Source organism: Crotalus tigris, unplaced genomic scaffold (genome assembly GCF_016545835.1).
Source record: "Crotalus tigris isolate CLP2741 ecotype Arizona unplaced genomic scaffold, ASM1654583v1 scf7180000021386.23549, whole genome shotgun sequence".
Classification (NCBI taxonomy): Eukaryota; Metazoa; Chordata; class Lepidosauria; order Squamata; family Viperidae; genus Crotalus; species Crotalus tigris.
Window position 1 is genome coordinate 14,490 of NW_024098484.1, and position 9,060 is coordinate 23,549.

The 9,060-nt window shown below is 47.5% G+C and overlaps 1 long non-coding RNA gene across 5 annotated transcripts; it reads right to left on the bottom strand.

Moving 5' to 3' along the window:
• Positions 1-352: 352 nt before the first annotated feature.
• LOC120296634 lies at positions 353-6,874 on the bottom strand. Of its 5 annotated transcripts, none has more exons than XR_005553539.1 (3): positions 6,819-6,874; positions 1,170-1,380; positions 353-593 (listed from the first exon to the last, which is right to left on the bottom strand). It is a non-coding gene; the product is annotated as an uncharacterized LOC120296634 (long non-coding RNA). The 5 variants fall into 5 exon arrangements; XR_005553536.1 differs by lacking the exon at positions 6,819-6,874 and adding an exon at positions 5,461-5,512; XR_005553538.1 differs by lacking the exon at positions 6,819-6,874 and adding an exon at positions 4,920-4,956.
• Between the last annotated feature and the right edge of the window lie 2,186 nt (positions 6,875-9,060).

Below are 9,060 nucleotides of genomic sequence, written 5' to 3' on the forward strand. Positions count from 1 at the left end.
AAGGAAATGAAAGAATAAAAATAAGCCACTTCAGGGCTTCTTTGCTAAACGTTACAGCACACACTGGCCACAAGAGGGCAGACTTTGCTGCTTTGACTAAACTCAGTTTTATACGTGTTTGCTTATTATGTATATTCCTTTATCAAAGGTGTACTCTGAGTGCCCCTAGGAGTCAGCAACCTGCGGCTCTGGAGCCGCATATGGCTCTTTGAGCCTTCCCCTGCGGCTCCCAGCCTCCTCTGCCATTTGCAGACAGAGAGAGAGGCACTTGTGCTTCCCCCCTCCTCTCTCTCTCTCTCTCTCTCTCTCTCTCTCTCTCTCTCTCTCTCTCTCTCTCTCTCTCTCTGTGTGTGTGTGTGAAAAAAGAGAGTGGACTCACAGTGTTCTCCGACGAGCTAAAAAGCTTACTGGATGGCACTCCTCCTTTTGCTGCGTCTCTGCAGGAAGCAGGAAGGGCAGGAGAGAGCTAGCTAGCCCAGCTATGCTGACTCAGGAATTCTGGGAGTAGAAGTCCATGAGTCATAAAAGATGTTTTCGGTTGTAAATGGGTCCAAGTGGCTCTTCGAGTGTTTTGGGTTACCTACTCCTAGGGCCTAAGAAAAAAGCACTGAGTTGTAGGAATCATAACAAATCACCAGAATTCTTGATCGGTTTAATTTCCTGCTTTTACCAGCTGGTCTTGGGGTGAAGAGAATCAAATCCTGCCACAAGACCTCCCACTTGCTATTGGCACAGCCTTCTCAAAACAACACAACTCCATATTTTGAGCTGGAGCACAGGCTTGAACCAGAGGAGCCGGTCAAATTTCCCCCGAACCCTGAATTAACCACAAAACAACGGCTAAAAGGAGAATAGTTTCTCCTTTCTGTTATGTTTTTCCTTCTAAACAGTAGAAGAAAATACAGTGAGCAATTGCTTTGGGAGATCAACAATAACAATAGAGTTGGAAGGTCTTGTAGTCCAGCAGGAAAGCCTATAGTACCACTTCAGACAAATGGTTGTCAAGTCTCTTCTTAAAAACCTGAGGCCCTACTCTTTCCTTGCCCAAAAGAGGGCAAAAAAGTCAGGCTTTCCCAAGATATGAAAGACTATGTTGTTATTTTAGGGGCAAAGTCATCAGAACGCAGCCTTAGGCAGGAATAGCAGCCACACAAGGAAATCAACCTTACCTGCCAACTTCCAGTCACACATGCGCAGTAGTCCTCCACTGTCTTACACACCGACCTCCCCGGGATGGCCAACTTCCTGTCCGTTTCTGTGGCCGTCCTTCCACTTCCATTCAGAACGACCTTCTCGGCATGGCCGACTTCCTGTCCCTAAGCAGGCGGCTGGATGCCGGTACGAGAGACTAGGAGGCTGGGTCTCTTTGTGCCCTTTCCACTTCAGAGGGAGAAAAACAAGAGGCCAAATTGGGAACATAGAGATACAGTTCATATGTTGGAAACATAAATTTCAGGGATACTTTCTCAGGCTTAGTTGCCCCATCTGCATTTGTAAAATGGCCCTTGGGCCCCGTTTTACAGCCGGAGAGGGCAAGACAGGTTCAGGGAACAGAACAGTCGGGATTTTGAGGTTATTCTTTTGCATCTGTATTATTAGAAGCCTTGATATTAATAATTATAGAGCAGGGCTTTTCAACCAGTGGTATGTGTACCACTTGTGGTACTTTGCCACATGGCTTGTAGACCGTGATTGCAAGTCAAGTGTAGTAGGGGAGGGGGATGAGCCTATCGTGGCTTATTAATATTAATAAGGTTTTAATAATAAAGAATAATCGTAATAAAAGTGCAAACGTTGGCTTGAAACTCAACATTAAGAAAACCAAAATCATGGCATCCGGCCCACTCAATTCCTGGCAAACAGATGGGGAAGAAATGGAGGTGGTGACAGATTTTATTTTTCTGGGCTCCAAGATCACCTCAGATGGGGACTGCAGCCAAGAAATTAAAAGACGCTTGCTCCTGGGAAGGAAAGCTATGGCAAATCTAGACAGCGTACTAAAAAGCAGAGACATCACCCTGCCAACAAAAGTGCGTATACTCCAGGCCATGGTCTGCCCAGTTGCAATGTATGGCCGTGAAAGTTGGACCATATGAAAGGCTGAGCGCCAAAGAATTGAGGCCTTCGGACTATGGTGTTGGAGAAGACTCTTGCGAGTCCCTTGGACTGCAAGGCGTTCAAACCGGTCAGTCCTAGAAGAGATCAACCCCGACTGTTCTTTAGAAGGCCAGATCCTGAAGTTGAAACTCAAATACTTTGGCCACCTAATGAGAAGGAAGGACTCACTGGAGAAGCGCCTAATGCTGGGAAAGATTGAGGGCAATAGAAGAAGGGGACGACAGAGAATGAGGTGGTTGGATGGAGTCACTGAAGCAGTAGGTGTGAACTTAAATGGACTCCAGAAGATGGTAGAGGACAGGAAGACCTGGAGGAACATTGTCCATGGGGTCGGGATGGGTCGGACACGACTTCGCAATTAACAACAACAACAAAAGAAATAAACCTTTTTAATGGCATTTTAAAATGACGGTATTCTCTATCTTTATTAACAGTATTAACACCTTATTAATAGGGCCCATTGGAGGAAAATTCCACGTAGAGTCTCCTGCTTAAGCAGGCGGCTGGACTAGAAGACCTCCGAGGTCCCGTCCAGCTGTATTCTGACAGAATTTTCCTCCAATGGGATTTTCCCATGTATTTTACCAGGAAACATACATAGGGCAGCCTAGAAAAGTCAGTACCCTCCTAACCATACGCAAGCCCTCCAAGTTTGTTGGCGATGTCCATTTTGCTCTAGGAGTTCATGGTGACATAACCCTAACCCTAAGTGGAATTTTCCTCCAATGGGATTTTCCCATGTATTTTACCAGGAAACATACATAGGGCAGCCTAGAAATGTCAGTACCCTCCTAACCATACCTAAGCACTCCGAGTTTGTTGGCGATGTCCATTTTGCTCTAGGAGTTCACGGTGACGTAACCCTAACCCTAAGTGGAATTTTCCTCCAATGGGATTTTCCCATGTATTTTACCAAGGAACATAGATAAGGTAGCCTAGAAAAGTCAGTGCCCTCCTAACCATACCCAAGCACTCCGAGTTTGGTGGCGATTTTTATTTCTTCTGCCATCAAAGTGCTTCATAAAACGCTAACGCTGTAATCTACAAACCACATTAACGCAATTGAAATCGCTCTTAAAATTACACCAGAGGATTGCTCAGAAATCAAAAGCTCGGCCAAAGAGATGCGTTCTTACCTTGTCCCTAAATACCCGGAAAGCGGGGCCCGTGAGCATCACTCAAAGATGCTGTCGCACGGCCTACCAGGTGTGCCAGAAAAGGCCCTTTCCGGTAGACTGCCAAGCTCTGCTAATGGGAAGGCCCTTGGAGAGGTCCCTCCCGCTATTTCCCACCAAAACTGCAATATTGAGAGGAGCGGTGGCGATCGCAACCTCCCACCCTGTTTCCCGCTTCCTCTTGGGGTTTTTACTGGGCTCCCAACCTTACTCCATTTCCATCCCTGTCTCTTTAAAAGGAAAAGCCTTAACCTCACTGAAAGTGGCAAACAAAGGGGGGGGGGAATCCTCAAGGACAACTTACCTGTTTTCCCCCAGTTCCTTCTTAACAGCCACAGCAAGGGGTGGGGGGTCACCCATCCGGCGGAGGCTCTAGGCTGGAAATCCAGGGAGCGTGACCTCCTTTCTCCACTGCCTTTTCCAAAAAGGCTGAAGCTTTCATCCGGCAGGCGTCCGCCCCCTTCCTCCTGGCCCTACATCAGTCGATGCAGCTGTGACTGGGGGAAGTTAGCAAAATTGCAAGCCGGACTCTGCAAAGACCCGGGTCTCTTGCTTCCCCCAGAGAGACCTGCTTTTCCTTTCTCTTACCTCTGGGCGGTGGGTGGGCTGTTTACGGCAACCTGGAGAGGAAAGGAAGAAATCTCCTACCCTTCCTAACCCTGAGTTGTTTTGAACAAAGGTCTACAAAGTTAGATGGACGGCGAACAAAATAATAAAAGCCATTAGTTGCAACTTCTCACGTCTCATCCCTTTTATCTATCCTTTAAATTATAAACCTAGAAGGGAACGATAGGTTATACACATTTTCAAAATAAACTGCATTTATTTTTATATTGATCGTTTCTTAATAAAAATGCACACAATTTCAAATAGAGATTTGATACTGCTCCTATATTAATACAGAGGAATCTCTAAGAAATATAGTTTAGAAACATCAAACCTAAATACAAACCTACATACGTACGATCTCCTTAAGGAAATAGCAAGGCAGGACAAACAAAACTATTCTTGAATAAAAACACCTGGATTTGCTTGAAGGGGGCGAGCGGGGTGCACTTTTAGGAGGAGCAACCTCTTTAAGGTGTAACACAGGGAAGCGCGATACGACTGGTTCTTCTACATCCGGGACTCGGGCGCTGGGAAAACACCATTCAACGGCTGCCTTGCTTGGCAGCCTTCGAGGAGACCCCCGAGACGGGTCGGAACCCCCTTCCCGACCCGGACGCCAAAAGCCTGGAGCGTGTCCCGCCGGCCCCGCCTCTAAAAAGGAGCTAAAAAGAAGCCGGGGCTGAGCTCGCGTAAACCACCCCGAAGTGTGTTGTTAAAACAAGCTAACTTCGTCTCTACGTTCCCAATTTAGCCCCTATTGCTGAAAGGGAAAGAGCGCAAAGAGACCACGTCTCGCAACCTCCGGCGCCGCCGACGCCACCGGTTCTCGGTCGCATTTTTACAGACACCGGCGGCGAAAGGCCAGGAACGGCCAGGCGGACATCTTAGGGGAGAGGACCAAACGAGTGGCCGGGGAGGAGGCGGGGGAGGGGGAAGGTGGGGATCCCCCGCTAACTAGGTAACAGAGAAAGCCGGTATCTTTCTGGAATCAGGAAATGCGGGGATGGCTCGGCTCACCTGAGGCAGTAGCAGGCTTCCTTTTTTCCTTCCTGAGTCCTCGCCGGTAGACGTGCGCTCCGTCAACGTAGTGCAGAAAAGAGCACGGGAAAAAGCAGGGAACGGACAGGAAGTTGGGGACGGCCTCGGCGGATGGACAGGAACTCGGCCGTACTGGGAACGTCGTCATCGTCGGTGGTCATGCTACGGGACGGAAAACTGTGCCCTCCTGTGGTCAAAAACGGGTACTGCGGTCGCCGAAAAAAATAAAGCTTTTAAATGGGATTTTAAGGCTATTTATTTTCCCCCCGTCTTTATTAGTAGCCTCTTATTAATATTAATAGGGCGACGGGAGGCCCTTTTGCCATTTTCAAAGGTTTATTTCTTTTGGTGGCTGCTATACCCGGCTTGGCCACGGGAGGGCACTGTTTTCCCTCCCTTAGCGATAGCGGCATTGAGGCCGTGGAAAAGGCCTACGGTGGCCTCGATGGTAAATGCTATGGGACGGGTATTGCGGCCGCCAAGGGAAATAAGCCTTTTGAATGGGGTTTTCAAGGCTTACCTCGTTGATCGGACGTGGAGTCCGCCCTGCCCAGAAGGTCCCCGAAAAAAAGGAAGTGGAAGGACGATTAAGAAGGACGGACCGGAAGTCGGCCATATTGGGAAGGTCGCAATTCAACAACCCTGGAGGACGGCGAATTTGCGCGGACAGGAAGTCGGACATGCTGAGGAGGTCTACCCGAAAGGAAGTAGGGGGAAAGATTAAGAACGAAGGGACGGAAGTCGGACATGATGGAAAGGTCCTTTTACCGCAGCACTGGGGGACGGCCGATACCGACGGACAGGAAGCCCGCCGTCCAGAGAGGGCCTCTCGCAGATTACTCGTCAAGAACCAGCCGGCCGACATGCGCAGAAGGCCGAGGGAAGCGGCCCGTCCCTTTCGGAGGAGCATAGAGTGGCGACCCTTTGGCTGACGCTCTGCGCTTTGGGGCTTAGCTTCTCGGTGTCCCGATCCTGGGCAAGTGGCCTACGACGGCCTCCCTGGTAACGCTATGGGACGGGAAACACTGCCCTCCTGTGGTCAAAAACGGGTACTGCTGCCGCCCAAAGAAATAAATACTTTTGAATAGCATTTGAAGCTTACTCTTCTCTATTTTTATTCTTAACGCCTTATGATTAATATTAACGTGGCGACGGGGGGTCCGGTCGGTGCCACACGGGCGCAGAAGAAATCCTAGTTCCAATCTTAAACCGAGTTAAGGCCTATTGTGGCTTATTCATATTAAGAAGGTTTTAATAATCAAGAATAATCATCTTAAAGAGGTTTATTTATTTTTCTGGCCACAGTATCTGATTTGACCAGTTTTCCGTCCCTTAGCAGGGCTGGCTCAGGAATTCTGGGAGTTGAAGTCCACCAGTCATCAAAGAGCCAAGGTTGCCTTACCCCTGCCTTAGCTATAGGATGGAGGCCATTAAAAAGGCCTAGGATGGACTCCAAGCCAAAGCTATGGGACAGAAAACTGTGCCCTCCTGGGGTCAAAAATGGGTGTTGCGGCCACCCAAAGAAATAAACCTTTTTAATGGCATTTTAAAATGACCGTATTCTCTATCTTTATTAACGGTATTAACACCTTATTAATAGACGAAGGCCTACAAAGTTAGATGGACGGCGAAAAAATTATAAATGCCATTAGTTGCAACTTCTCACGTCTCACCCCTTTTATCCATCCTTTAAATGATAAACCTATAAGGGAACCATAGGTTATATACTTTTTCAAAATAAACTACATTTATTTTTATATTGATCGTTTCGTAATAAAAATACACAATATTTCAAATAGATATTTGATATTGCGCTTATATTAATACATAGGTATCTCTAAGAAATATAGTTTAGAAACACCAAGCCCAAATACAAACCTACATACGTACGATCTCCTTAAAGAAAAAGAAGGGCAGGACAAACAAAACTATGCTTGAATAAAAACATCTGGGTTTGCTTGAAGGGGGGCGAGCGGGGTACACTTTTAGGAGCAACCTCTTAAGGTGTAACACAGGGAAGCGCGATACGACTGGATCATGGAGAAAGCTAGGGAGTTCCAGAAAAACATCTACTTCTGCTTCATTGACTATGCTAAAGCCTTTCATTGTGTGGATTGTGGCAAGTTCTTAAAGAGATGGGAATACCAGACCATCTTATTTGTGTTGGAGAAGACTCTTGCGAGTCCCTTGGACTGCAAGGCGTTCAAACCGGTCAGTCCTAGAAGAGATCAACCCCAACTGCTCTTTAGAAGGCCAGATCCTGAAGTTTAAACTCAAATACTTTGGCCACCTAATGAGAAGGAAGGACTCACTGGAGAAGAGCCTAATGCTGGGAAAGATTGAGGGCAATAGAAGAAGGGGACGACAGAGAATGAGGTGGGTGGATGGAGTCACTGAAGCAGTAGGTGTGAACTTAAATGGACTCCAGAAGATGGTAGAGGACAGGAGGAACATTGTCCACGCGGTCGCTATGGGTCAGACACGACTTCGCAATTAACAACAACAACAAAAGAAATAAACCATTTTAATGGCATTTTAAAATGATGGTATTCTCTATCTTTATTAACGGTATTAACACCTTATTAATAGGGCCCGTTGGAGGAAAATTCCACGTAGGGTCTCCTGCTTCAGCAGGCGGCTGGACTAGAAGACCTCCGAGGTCCCTTCCAGCTGTATTATGACAGAATTTTCCTCCAATGGGATTTTCCCATGTATTTTACCAGGAAACATACATAGGGCAGCCTAGAAAAGTCAGTGCCCTCCTAACCATACGCAAGCACTCCGAGTTTGTTGGCGATGTCCATTTTGCTCTAGGAGTTTATGGAGACGTAACCCTAATCCTAACTGGAATTTTCCTCCAATGGGATTTTCCCATGTATTTTACCAGGAAACATACATAGGGCAGTCTAGAAAAGTCAGTGCCCTCCTAACCATACGCAAGCACTCCAAGTTTGTTGGCGATGTCCATTTTGCTCTAGGAGTTCATGGTGACGTAACCCTAACCCTAAGTGGAATTTTCCTCCAATGGGATTTTCCCATGTATTTTACCAGGAAACATACATAGGGCAGCCTAGAAAAGTCAGTGCCCTCCTAACCATACGCAAGCACTGCGAGTTTGTTGGCGATGTCCATTTTGCTCTAGGAGTTCACGGTGACGTAACCCTAACCCTAAGTGGAATTTTCCTCCAATGGGATTTTCCCATGTATTTTACCAGGAAACATAGATAGGGCAGCCTAGAAAAGTCAGTGACCTCCTAACCATACCCAAGCACTCTGAGTTCGTTGGCGATGTCCATTTTGCTCTAGGAGTTCATGGTGACGTAACCCTAACCCTAAGTGGAATTTTCCTCCAATGGGATTTTCCCATGTATTTTACCAGGAAACATAGATAAGGTAGCCTAGAAAAGTCAGTGCCCTCCTAACAATACCCAAGCACTCCGAGTTTGGTGGCGATTTTTGTTTCTTCTGCCATCAAAGTGCTTCATAAAACGCTAACGCTGTAATCTACAAACCACATTAACGCAATTGAAATTGCTCTTAAAATTACACCAGAGGATTGCTCAGAAATCAAAAGCTCGGCCAAAGAGATGCGTTCTTACCTTGTCCCTAAATATCCGGAAAGCGGGGCCCGTGAGCATCACCCAAAGATGCTGTCGCACGGCCTGCCAGGTGTGCCAGAAAAGGCCCTTTCCGGTAGACTGCCAAGCTCTGCTAATGGGAAGGCCCTTGGAGAGGTCCCTCCTGCTATTTCCCACCAAAACTGCAATATTGAGAGGAGCGGTGGCGATCGCAACCTCCCACCCTGTTTCCCGCTTCCTCTTGGGGTTTTTACTGGGCTCCCAACCTTACTCCATTTCCATCCCTGTCTCTTTAAAAAGAAAAGCCTTAACCTCACTGAAAGTGGCAAAAAGGGGGGGGGAAATCCTCAAGGACAACTTACCTGTTTCCCCCCAATTCCTTCTTAACAGCCACAGCAAGGGGGGGGGTGTCACCCATCCGGCAGAGGCTCTAGGCTGGAAATCCAGGGAGCGTGACCTCCTTTCTCCACTGCCTTTTCCAAAAAGGCTGAAGCTTTCATCCGGCAGGCGTCCCCACCCTTCCTCCTGGCCGCTACATCAGT